This window comes from Cryptomeria japonica, chromosome 7, assembly GCF_030272615.1.
Source record: "Cryptomeria japonica chromosome 7, Sugi_1.0, whole genome shotgun sequence".
Classification (NCBI taxonomy): domain Eukaryota; kingdom Viridiplantae; phylum Streptophyta; class Pinopsida; order Cupressales; family Cupressaceae; genus Cryptomeria; species Cryptomeria japonica.
In genome coordinates this window covers 618,111,369-618,123,759 of record NC_081411.1, presented here as the reverse complement: position 1 = coordinate 618,123,759, position 12,391 = coordinate 618,111,369, and positions in this window count along the sequence as shown.

The window sequence follows — 12,391 nt, the reverse complement described above, 5'->3', positions numbered from 1 at the left end:
TCATGAGGTTCCTCGTAAGGATGCATGAAGTCTAGACTGCTAGGGCACATTAGAACTTTACCATGATGTAAACAAGTGATAACATAATAGTAAAATTAATGGGATGGGTAAATAATTCACTAATCAAGATAATGAATAGTTGTGAGTCCCATGACTTGATCCTAGGGAGGATGCTTTAGGATTGGTTCATGCTTGAGAGTCCTTGCTATGTTGGGTCTCTTTGGTTGTTGAGTGTTAGCAGAGGTCTACAGTGTGTGTTGGGACCTTGTTTCATCTCCTATCATGGGGAGTGGTTCCTTTGGTTTCACATGGCCGGGTGGTTGGTGCTTTTGAACCATTGAGATGTTCTCTTGGATTCTTCATGTGTGGATGTGGATTCTTCTTATTATAGCATATTATGAATGTTCTTGTAGCAGATTTATGTAAAGGATATCTTGGACTCAAGTAATGTATTACCTTGTAAAAGTAGATTAAATCATGTGTTAGGAATGAGTTGTACTCATGATGTATTATTCATATGAATGTAATTGTATTGTAGTTGGTATTTAGGATTATGAGATGATTTGTAATATAGGAACCATGGGATGTATGGTGATGTTCTTGTATAATGAATGTAAATGACTTTCATGTACTTAGATGTTGCAATGGATTTACATTTGTAATATAGTGGATTCATGTTATTTTTGTATTAGTTTAGACTCCATGGTTATTATCTAGATGTAGATTCATATGTGAAAAGACCTTAAGAAAATGAAATGAATAAGATGTAGAAATTGTGATTGATAAATGAATATCATGTAGATAAGATGTTGTTCATGTGATTGTATTGGAAGTTAAGAAGTATGCATAGGATATAAGATTAAAGAAGAGAATTACGATACTCACATTAATGCATTTAGGATTCAAGGTGAAGGAAATGATCATGTTAGGAATTTAAATGCATGTGTAATATGGATAATAGATAAGTAAGAATGAATATATGTATGCATTAGTATTGCAATTACCATTGTAAATGGATAATGATCATGTAGTTAGGTAATGGTTAAGGGTTGAAACATATTTGGATTTAGGTCATAAAATGAATGTAGAAAAGGGATTAGTCTTGCATGGAAAAGAATAAGCTTATCATGTTAGAGTAGAGTGCATCTCATAATGGTTAAATGATCAAGTAGTTTGCATATCATAATGGAAGAAAATATACATGTTGCATTTGGATAGGATTAAGGATTAATCGATGATAAGTGTATTAATCAAATGAGTAGATGTTATTTCTTATGGTAGGCAATTAAGTAATGACGTTAAAGTACCCTAGAGAGATAGTTGTAATGGTTGAGATGTTATGTTTTTTGCTTGCGTAATTTGGTTAATTTGTTTAAGAATCATGGTCCTTATGTTTAATTGCTAATAGATATAAATTATAAATGGAGTTATGTGTTGCATTAGTTGATATTAATTTTTTTCTCCATTTAGTATGTTAGATGCTTATTTTTTGTAGGGTATTTTGGCGGGCATTACATCTGGTATTAGAGCTCATGTTCATACACTGGGTGCTCTGGTTTCATATGAGTCCATTGTGCATGTTAGCACTTAGCATGGGGTAGCCCAACGGTTTTATCCATATTATTTATTTTTTTGTTATAGTTTCCCTAGATGGTTAAGCTTATAGTTTTCTTTTACGTCTTTCTTAGGCAAGATACCTACTAGGGGTAGATATTATCATCATGTTGGTCACATGTGTACTCGTAGGAATCCTCATCCTAAGGTTTTTGAGGAGTCACACCATGAGGAGAAGTAGCAAGATCAGCCTAGAGATTATGCGATTCTACAGTCGGTAAATTTGCTTTAGGATCTTCTTGGTCGTTTAAGAGCAAGGTAGGAGGGGAACCATCAGGAGGGATCTCGTCATTTGGAGCATTAGGGGAGAGAGCATTCATTTTCTCCTAGGAGGAGAGTTGAGGTGGATCAGGAGGTGCTTACAACTAGTCACATGAGAGATCTGATGAAGATGCACCCTCCTACTTTTGATGGCTTAGACAGTGGCATGGAGGAAGAAACTTGGTTATTGGACTTGGGTAGGTGTTTTTCTATGCACCTGTGTAGCAGTAACACCAAGGCAAGATGTGCGATCATGCATCTTTGTGATTTTGCAATGACATGGTGGCACATGGAAGAGAAGAATCTACATTTGGACATAGCGACAGTGTCTTGGGAGTTGTTCTTGGAGCAGTTTTGTGCTAGATTTATTTTAGAGTATTAGAGGCAGAGGAAGGCCGATGAGTTCCATGATTTGAGACAATAAAGGATGACTGTGGAGCAATATAAGCGTAGGTTCTTTGATCTTAGATAGTATGTTGGGATTGCAGATGATGAGTTGATGTTGATTCAATACTTTGTGAGAGGTCTCAGTGATCATATTAGTGGTGAGGTTCGGATGCATGAACCTAAGACCTTGGAGGAAGATATGGAGAAGGCGAGGATAGCAGAGGAGAATCTTTCCTTAGCATCATGAGGTCCAATAGGTGGATAGAAAATTAGTGTACCACTTACAAGATTTGTTGTGAGAGGTTCTCAGCCACAGACTTTGGGTTTTTCTAGGAGCCATCCTTCTTCTTTCCGCAGTGGTCAACGGTTTAAGAAGAGGCATTCTCAGGGTCAGAACTTTGTGCGAGGTGCCAGATTTTAGGTTGACATTAGTCGCAGTCGTCAGTGTGATAGGAGGACTACTCCTTCACAACCAACATAGAGTTGTCATCCAAATTCTAGTAGAGGCAATGTTCAACAGTCGACTGCTACTCCAGTGAGTAGAGGATTTGTTAGGATAGATTTTTTTTCATGTGGGAAGCCAGGACGTATTGTTGTTCATTTTCCTTAGCGTACTTTTCAGATGTCGGGGAAACAAAAGCCACCTACTTCTAAGCCTATCGTAGGAGATGCAAGCAGGTCACATCGTGTATTTACGAAGATTGATAATCGTTAGGCTGAGCATTAGGCCACCATTGTGGAGGCATCAAGTGTGATAGGTGGTATCTCTTATTCAGTGTTATTTGATTTAGGAGCATCAAATTCTTTTATTTCTCCTTTACTAGTAGAGAGATGCGGGATTGCTATGACAAATTGGGATGATAGGTGGTAAGTAGATTTAGCTATGGGGTCCAAGGTGGTAGTGGATTCTCTTGTGCTCAATTGTCCTTTATCTTTGGGAGATATTCATACTTCTGTGGATCTTCATATTATGTCTTTGGGATCCAATGGTGTGGTTCCTGGCATGGATTGGCCTGGGTCTCACCAAGCGCAGATACATTGTAGAGGTAAGAGAGTAGTGTGTGGATGATAGTGGGAAGAGTATGGAGATTGTAGGTATTCAGAGACCTATCTCTCTTTGCATGATTTTTGCTATGCAGATGAAGAGGTGTGCACGTAAGGGTTGCCGGTTGTTTGTAGTTAGAGTGAAGGACATGGATGAGGGAGTTAGTTCAAAAGATTTATTGCAGTAGCATCCTATCCTCGAGGAGTTTCCAGATGTTTTTCCCAGTGAGATTCTAGATATTCCCCCTCAGCGATATATTGATTTCAGGATTGATTTGGTTCCATGAGCTAAGCCTATCTCTAAGGCTCCATATCATATGACCACACAGGAGTTGAGTGAGTTGAGGGTGTAGTTGGAGGAGTTGTTGGCGAAGGGGTTCATTCATCCTAGTGTGTCCCCTTGGGGTGCACCAGTGTTATTTGTGAAAAAGAAGGATGGATCTCTTTGATTATGTATTGACTAAAGGCCGTTGAATCAGGTGACGATGAAGAATCGATATCCTTTGCCTCAGATAGATGACTTGTTTGATCAAATTAAGGATGCAAAGGTCTTCTCCAAGATTTTCCTTAAGTCCAAATATCACCAATTAATGATTCATGAGGCAGATATACACTGCACAACTTTCCATACTAGATATCGACACTATGAGTTCACAATGGTACCTTCCAGTCTCACGAATGCACCATCACTTTTCATGAGCTTTATGAATTGATGCAGGAGCATCCTCGATTCATTGCAATCTTGCATCAATCAAAAACATTTTCCTTTCTATTTTATTTTTTGTTCGCAGTTTCAGTTTTCCTTTTTGTGTGTCTTGGTTTTGGCTCACCGAATCCTGTGGAGTTGGATTCTACTTGAAGACTTGATCATCTTTCTTTCTTCCAGACCGCATCGCATTTGGATCATTTTCCCAATAGGATATCGCTACTAGTTTCCATGATAGTTTCTTGTTACCAGTTGTTCCTTTGTTACTGGTTGCCTAAGACCTATTCTGGTGATCTACCGGAACCTATTCTGAAGCTTGCAGAGCCTTGGGCCTTGACTTTGATGTTCCTTGGCGTGTGGATGGCCTTTTCCCGTGATCTATGTTTCATCCTTTAGATTTTACGGAGGAATATCTTGGCAGAGGCTGACCTTATTTATTTTGCACGTTAGGTCTTGTTCTTCAGGTTTTGATCCCTTTTGGGCTGACTGGATCCTTTGGATCGATATATATATTTGTAATTATGCATTAGAATGCAATCAATTAGAATCAATCAGAGAATCAAGTAGCTATACTATGCGTAGAAGATAGATCATAAGATTCAAGGTCCCAATTGTGACCTATTCTACTAGGCCTGTGAGTCGGGATGTTGTAACCCGGTTGCTACCGGTTGGATGTAATCAAATTTCATACAATAAAACAATCTATTCTGCATTGCCTCCATCATATCTTTGTGTTTCCGTTGTGTTTACTCTTGTTGACCACTCCAGATTGATCTCTTTGAGGTCCCTCCTCACCGATGACTACTTCAAGTGGTATCAGAGTGAAGTTTCATTCTAGAGGTTGTGTGTCCTAAAATTTTATTGTAGGGTGGCAAATTGCGAAACCAACCTGCAGTTGCAGAGGACTAGCGTGAACTATGGCGCAAAAAGGAACTAGGAATGGTGGAGCATGTGGGAAAGAAGACCCTATTGTGATGGAGATATTGCAAGGAATAGAAGCCCAGTTAGAAGCCATGGAGATAGCCCAAAGGAGAGGCCAACATATTGAAGATGTAAGTGAAGATGAAGGAGAAGAATCCTCGGCAAAATAAGCAAACCTACTAGCGGTTGATCTAGATTAGGAAAGTTTTTTGAGGGTTTTGAGTAGGGAAAATACTAAACCTCATTTTACCCCACCGGAATTAGATGGGAAGTTAGATTCAAATGAATTGATGGATTGGATCTCGGAGATGGAGAAGTATTTCGATTTTGAAAACACTACAGAAGAGAGGAAGGTGAAATATGTCTGTACCCGGTTGAAAGGTCATGCATCTCTTTGGTGGGAGCATTTGCAAGTTGTTAGACAGAGAAGAGGTAAAGAGAAGATTAATACATGGGATCGGATGATTGCTAAGTTGAAGTCAAAGTTTGTGTCAGTGAATTATCAAGTGAATTTATTCTAGAAGTTGCAGAATTTGAGACAGAAGGAATCTAGTGTGAAGGAGTACACCGAAGCATTTTACAAGTTGAAAATCAGATCTGGATATGTTGATGATGAAGTTGAACAAGTTGCAAGATATTTGAATGGATTGTGGATGTCTATACAATATGAACTTTGTATGATCAAATTGGAGACTATTGAAGAGGCTTACAAATATGCCCTAAAGGCAGAAGAGAAGTTAAACAAAAGACATGAGCAGAGACAGATAGGTAGAGGTGGAAGGTTTACGGGAGGAATATTTTAAGGAGGAAGAGGATATACTAGAGGAAGAGGAACTAGTACAAATCAAAACAAGGACAAGGAAGTGAGAAAAGAAGGTAATTCATATTAGAAAGATGATAGAAATTTCTACCGAAGGAGAGAACCAAATGGTTACTGGAATGAGAAATTTGGAAGACAAGACAAGAGGACATTCAGAGGAACCTTCCTTATGTGTGGAGGAGAAGGACATTATGCATTCGAGTGTAAGAAGACATAAACTACCAGAAGAGTAGCAGTGGTGGAAGAAAAACCCACTGGATCAGACAATAAACCAGAAGATGGAGAAGTGTTGATGATGAGGAGAGCTTTGTGTCATACCAGAGGAGATGAAGAACCCTTGCAGAGGAAGAATCTATTCAAGACCAGATGTAAGGTATCCGATAAGTGTTGTAAAGTTGTTATTGATAGTGGTAGTTCAAATAATCTTGTTTCAGAACAAATGGTGAATAAGTTGAAATTGGAGAGATTAAAACACCCTAAACCTTATCAGATAGCATGGATTCAGGATGAACATAAGTTGTTAGTAAGTGAACAATGTTTGGTGAAATTAAAAATTGGAAATTATCATGATGAAGTCTTGTGTGATATTATGCCTATGGATATTTGTCATCTTTTGTTGGGTAGACCCTGGCAGTTTGATAGACAAACAGTACATGATGGGAGGAAGAATACATACACTATTGTCGCCAATGGGATGAAACAAACCTTATTACCTTTGGAGGAACCTTTGAAAAATGAAGTCTATACGAATGCTAGAATTTGTTTAGTAGATGGAAGGAAATTCATGGATGGACTGAGACATGAGAATGTGTGCTTTGCTTTAATTCCTATGAAGACTGAGAGACCGGAACCAAAAGGAGAACACCCAAAAGAAATAAAAGATTTGCTGACAGAATATGAGGACATAATTTAAGATAATGTACCTAATGGATTGCCGCCTGTGAGAAGTATTAGTCATTGCATGGACTTGGTTCCCAGAGCTAGTTTGCCTAGCAAAGCTACACATCGGTTGACACCACCAAAGAAATAAGAACTTAATAGACAAGTGCAAGAGTTGTTGAAAAAAGGTTTGATCAAGGAGAGTCTGAGCCCTTGTGCAATACTAGCAGTATTAGCACCTAAGAAGAATGGAGAATGGAGAATGGAGGATGTGTACCAATTAAAGAGCAATAAACAAGATCACAATGAAATACCGGTTTCCTTTGCCTGTGATGGATGAAATAATGGACTGTTTGAGTGGATCCAGATACTTTACAAAGATAGATTTGAAGAGTGGATATTATCATATTAGGATTAGAGAAGATGATGAGTGGAAGACAAAATTTAAGACAAATGAAGGACTGTATGAATGGTTGGAGATGCCTTTTGGATTGACTATTGTACCGAGTACTTTCATGAGGCTTGTGAATGAGGTATTGAAGAAATTCTTGGGTAAGTTTGTTATTGTGTATTTGGATGACATTCGAATTTTTAGTAAAACAAAAGAGGAGCATTTGTTGTAGTTAAGACAAGTTTTGTAGAAGTTGAGAGAGGAGAAGTTGTTTATCAATATCAAGAAGTATACTTTCATGAAGGATGAGTTAGTCTATTTGGGATTTGTGATATCTAAGGATGGTTTGAAGATGGACCCTGATAAAGTGAAAGCAATTATTGAATGGCCTACACCAGAAAGCATTGGAGAGGTAAGATCATTTCATGGATTGGCTAGTTTTTACCGGAAGTTCATCAAATATTTCAGTTTAGTTTGTAACCCTATGACTGAGACCATGAGAGGAGATCAGAAGGAATTCAAGTGGACCACCGGAGCAAACAAAAATTTGAACTGTTAAAGAAAAAACTGACTAAGAGGCATGTGTTAGCTTTACCAGATTTCAATAAAGTATTTCAAGTAGATTGTGATGTAAGTGGAATAGCAATAGGAGCAGTCTTGAGTCAAGAAGGAATATCAGTAGCCTATTTTAGTGAGAAATTGAATGATGCATGGAGGAGATATTCAGTGTATGATCATGAATTTTATGTCATAGTTCAAGCCTTGAAGAAGTGGAGACATTACTTGTTGCCTAAAGAGTTTGTGTTGTATACAGATCATCAAGCTTTGCAGTAGTTGAACAGTCAGAGTAAGTTGAATCAAAGATATATGGGATAGGTGGAATTCTTACAGAGTTACACCTTTGTGTTGAAGCATAGAAGTGGGAAATCTAACAAAGTTATTGATGCATTGATTAGGAGAAGGAATTTGTTGATAGAGATGAGAGTGATAGTATTAGGATTTGAATATTTGAAGACCTTGTATGATGAAGACCCAGATTTTATAGAACCTTGGAAAGCATGTAGAGAACCGGTTATGGTAGACATAAGAAAATGGCTGGATTACTTCATTCAGGATGGGATGTTATTCAGAGGAGTTCAGTTGTGCATACCTAAGAGTTCTATGAGAGAGAATTAGATAAAGGAGAAACAAAGTGGAGGTTTAGCTAGACATTTTGGCATTGACAAAGCAATAGCATTGGTGAGTGAGCAGTACTTTTGGCCCCAGATTCATAAGGATGTTAAGAGATATGTGTAAAGTTGTTGAGTTTGTCAAGCTGCAAAAGGTAGTAGTCAGAATGTGGGATTGTATAAACCTTTGACAGTACCGGTAAGACCTTGGGAGGATATAAGCATGGATTTTGTACTTGGATTGCCTACGACACTAAGAGGGAGTGATTCTATATTTGTGGTAGTGGATAAATTCTCAAAGATGGCTCATTTCATACCTTGTAAGAAGACATCAGATGCATTACATGTAGCAGACCTATTTTTCAAGGAAGTGGTGAGATTGCATGGATTACCTAAAAGCATAGTTTCAGACAGATATACTAAGTTTGTTGTCTAGTTTTGGAGAACACTTTGGAAGAAGATGAAGATAGATTTGAAGTTCAGTTCTACTTTTCATCCATAGACTGATGGACAGACAAAATTTGTTAATTGGAGTTTGGGAAACTTGTTGAGATGTTTAGTGGGAGACAAAACTGGAATTTGGGATTTGATCCTTGCACAAGCAAAGTTTACCTACAATAATTTAGTGAATAGAAGTACTGGAAGAACACCTTTTGAGATTGTTACCAAAGTGCATCCTAGAGGGATATCAGAATTGAGAGACATTAACAGTGAAGACTGGAGGAGTTCAGAAGCAAAAGAATTTGTAGATCACATGGCAACATTGCATATTCAGGTTAAGCACCATTTGGAAGACATGAATAACAAGTATAAGGAGAAGGTAGATGAGAAGAGGATAAATAAGGAACTTTAAGTTGGTGATAAAGTGATGGTATATCTGAGAAAAGAGAGATTTCTGGTTGGAACTTATAACAAGTTGCAGATGAAGAAGTTTGGACCTTGCAGGATTTTGAGGAAGTTCAGTTCTGGAAATGCATATGAAGTGGAGTTACCAGATAGTCTAAGTATTTCACCTATATTCAACATTGCAAATCTTCATGAGTACCATGAACCATAATTTAGTGAGAACAGTGTTACAGACTTAGAGAAACAGTTACCTCAGAAGGAACCAGATCAGATTGAAGAGATTTTGGACAGTAGGATTGGGTGTAGTACCCGGATTAGTCAGTATAAAGAATATCTTATGAAGTGGAAGGACAAACCAGTTGAAGATTCATCTTGGATTTCTCAGGCAAAGGCCAATCGCCTTGGTTTCTCTCTGACCCTGACAAAGTGAGAGGCTCACTTTTTCAATAACCCCATATGTTTGATGCAGGAGCATCCTCAGTTCATTGCAATCTTGCATCAACCAAAAACATTTTCCTTTCTATTTTTTTTTCTGTTTATAGTTTCAGTTTTCCTTTTTGTGTGTCCCGGTTTTGGCTCACCGGATCCAATGGAGTTGGATTCTACTTGAAGACTTGATCATCTTTCTTTCTTCGAGACAGTATCGCATTTGGATCATTTTCCCGGCAAGATATCTCTATTGGTTTCCATGACAGTTTCTTGTTATCAATTGCCTGAGATCTATTATGGTGATCTACCAAAACCTATTCTGAAGCTTGTGGAGCCTTGGGTATTGATTCCAATGTTCCTTGGCGTGTGGCCAACCTTTTCCCATGATCTACGTTTCATCCTTTGGATTTTACGGAGGAATCTCTTGGCGGAGGCCGACCTTGTTTATTTTGCACATTAGGTCTTGCTCTTCGGGTTTTGATCCCTTTTGGGCCGACTGGATCCTTTGGATCAATATATATATATATATATATATATATATATATATTTGTAATTACACATTAGAATCCAATCAATTAGAATCAATCAGAGAATCAAGTAGCTAGAGTGTGTGTAGAAGATAGATAAGATTCAAGGTCCTAGTTGTGCCCTATTCTACCAAGCCTGTGAGTTGGTATGTTATAACCCAATCGCTACAGGTTGGATGTAATCAATATTCATGCAATAAAACAATTTTTTCTCCATTGCCTCCATCATATCTTTGTGTTTTCATTGTGTTTACTCTTGTTGACCGGTTTGGATTGATCTCTTTGAGGTCCCTCCTCACTGGTGATTTCTTCATGAATGGTGTATGCAGGGTGTATTTGGACAGATTTGTATTGGTATTTTTGGATGATATTTTAATTTATTAGAGACTAGTTGAGGAGCATGAGGATCATGTGAGATAGGTTTTCCAATGTCTTAGGGAGAATTAGTTATACGCCAATTTGGTGAAGTGTGAGTTCTTCCAGATGAAGGTGAGATATCTTGGTCATGTGATTTCAGGAGAGGGTATCACAGTTGATCCCTCAAAGATTCAGGCAATGATTGACTAGCTAGCACTCACTAATGTGGGCGAGGTTCATAGATTTATGGGTCTTGCAAGATATTATCACAAGATTATGTTTAGGATTTCTCTGTGATAGCCCATCCTATCACTTCCCTTCAAAGGAAAGGGAAGAAGTTTGTTTGGATAGAGCAGCGTGAGACATTATTTCAGATCCTTAAGGAGCGTTTGACTAGTGCACCTATTCTAGCAGTGCTAGACCCTTTGCGGAATTTTGTGGTGTGTACATATGCTTCTTTGGAGGGTCTAGGAGTAGTGTTGATGCAATATGGTTGAGTGATTGCATATGAGTCACGGAAACTTAAAGATCATGAGCAGAATTATCCCACCCATGATCTAGAGTTAGTGACTAGATGGAGGCATTTCCTTCTTGGGAATCGATTTGAGTTGCATAGTGATCACCGCAGCTTGCAGTATATCTTCATGTAGCCTAATTTGAATGCTAGGCAGAGGTGCTAGATGGAGTTTCTATGTGAGTACGACTTTGAGGTGAGATATATCCAAGGGAAGGAGAATGTGGTAGAAGATGCATTGAGCCGCAGGAGGCATGAGATCTCAACAATGACACTTAGTGTGGATTTGAGGAGTCATATTCTTAGTGCCCTTCCTTCAGATGTGTGGTACTAGGAGATTATTGCAGAGGTTTTCGCAAGAGCTCTTGAGGGCATGTATGCAAGTTATTTAGTTGAGTTAGATGGACTTCTTAGGCATTTGGGATGCATTTATGTTCCACCGTCATATGGTCTTCGAGATTTGATCATGCAAGAGGCACATTGTGCACCTTACTCGGCACATCCAAGTGTTAAGATATATGTAGATTTGAGAAAGATATATCATTGGGCTGGTATGAGGAGAGATATTCCAAATTTTGTGTCATGTTGCTTAAAGTGTGGGCGAGTGAAGGTAGAACATCAGCATCCAACAAGATTATTGTAGTCACATTTGGTTCCAGGATGGAAATGGGACATTTTATCTATGGATTTTATAGTTGGATTGCCTATGTCTTCCTGTCGCCATGATGCTATTATGGTCACCATTTATAGGTTGACCAAGGTGGTGCACTTTTCTTTGATTAGGTCATCATATACAATAGTGACAGTAGCTCGGTTTTTCTTGGAGGGAGTTGTGAGGTTGCATGGTATTCCTCGACGAATCATATCAAATCGTGATCCAGTGTTCACAACAACATTTTGGACTGCTCTTCAGTGTGATTTAGGAACGCAGTTAAACTTTAGTTCGACTTATCATCCTAAGACAGGTGGCTAGACAGAGTGGGTTAATCAGGTTTTGGAGGACATGTTGAGGATGTATGTTATGGATCAGCAGTGTCGTTGGGAGGATTACCTCTCTTTGGTTGAGTTTGCATACAATAATGGTTACCATAGCTCTATTGGTATGTCTCCTTATTAGGCTTTATATGGTAGACCATGTCATACACCCTTGAGTTGGGACCACGTGGAGGAAAGAGTGCATATTGGTTCAAAGATGCTAGAGGATACGGAGCAGCAGGTGGCTCACAATAGAGAGAATTTGGTAGCAACACAGAATGGACATAAGAAATATGTGGATGCTCATCGTGTGGACAGGCAGTTTTCAGTTGGCAACAAGGTGTTTTTTAGAGTTCACCCATGAAAGAGTCTGATCCGATATGGAAAAGGCTCTAAGTTAGTACCTCGGTTTGTAGGACCTTTAGAGATTTTGGAGAGGATTGGTCTTGTGGCTTATTTTCTTGCCTTGCCACCTAGCTTGTCTTGCATCGATGATGTCTTTCATGTTTCAGTTTTGAGGTTGTATCATCCTAATATATCGCATGTTTTGG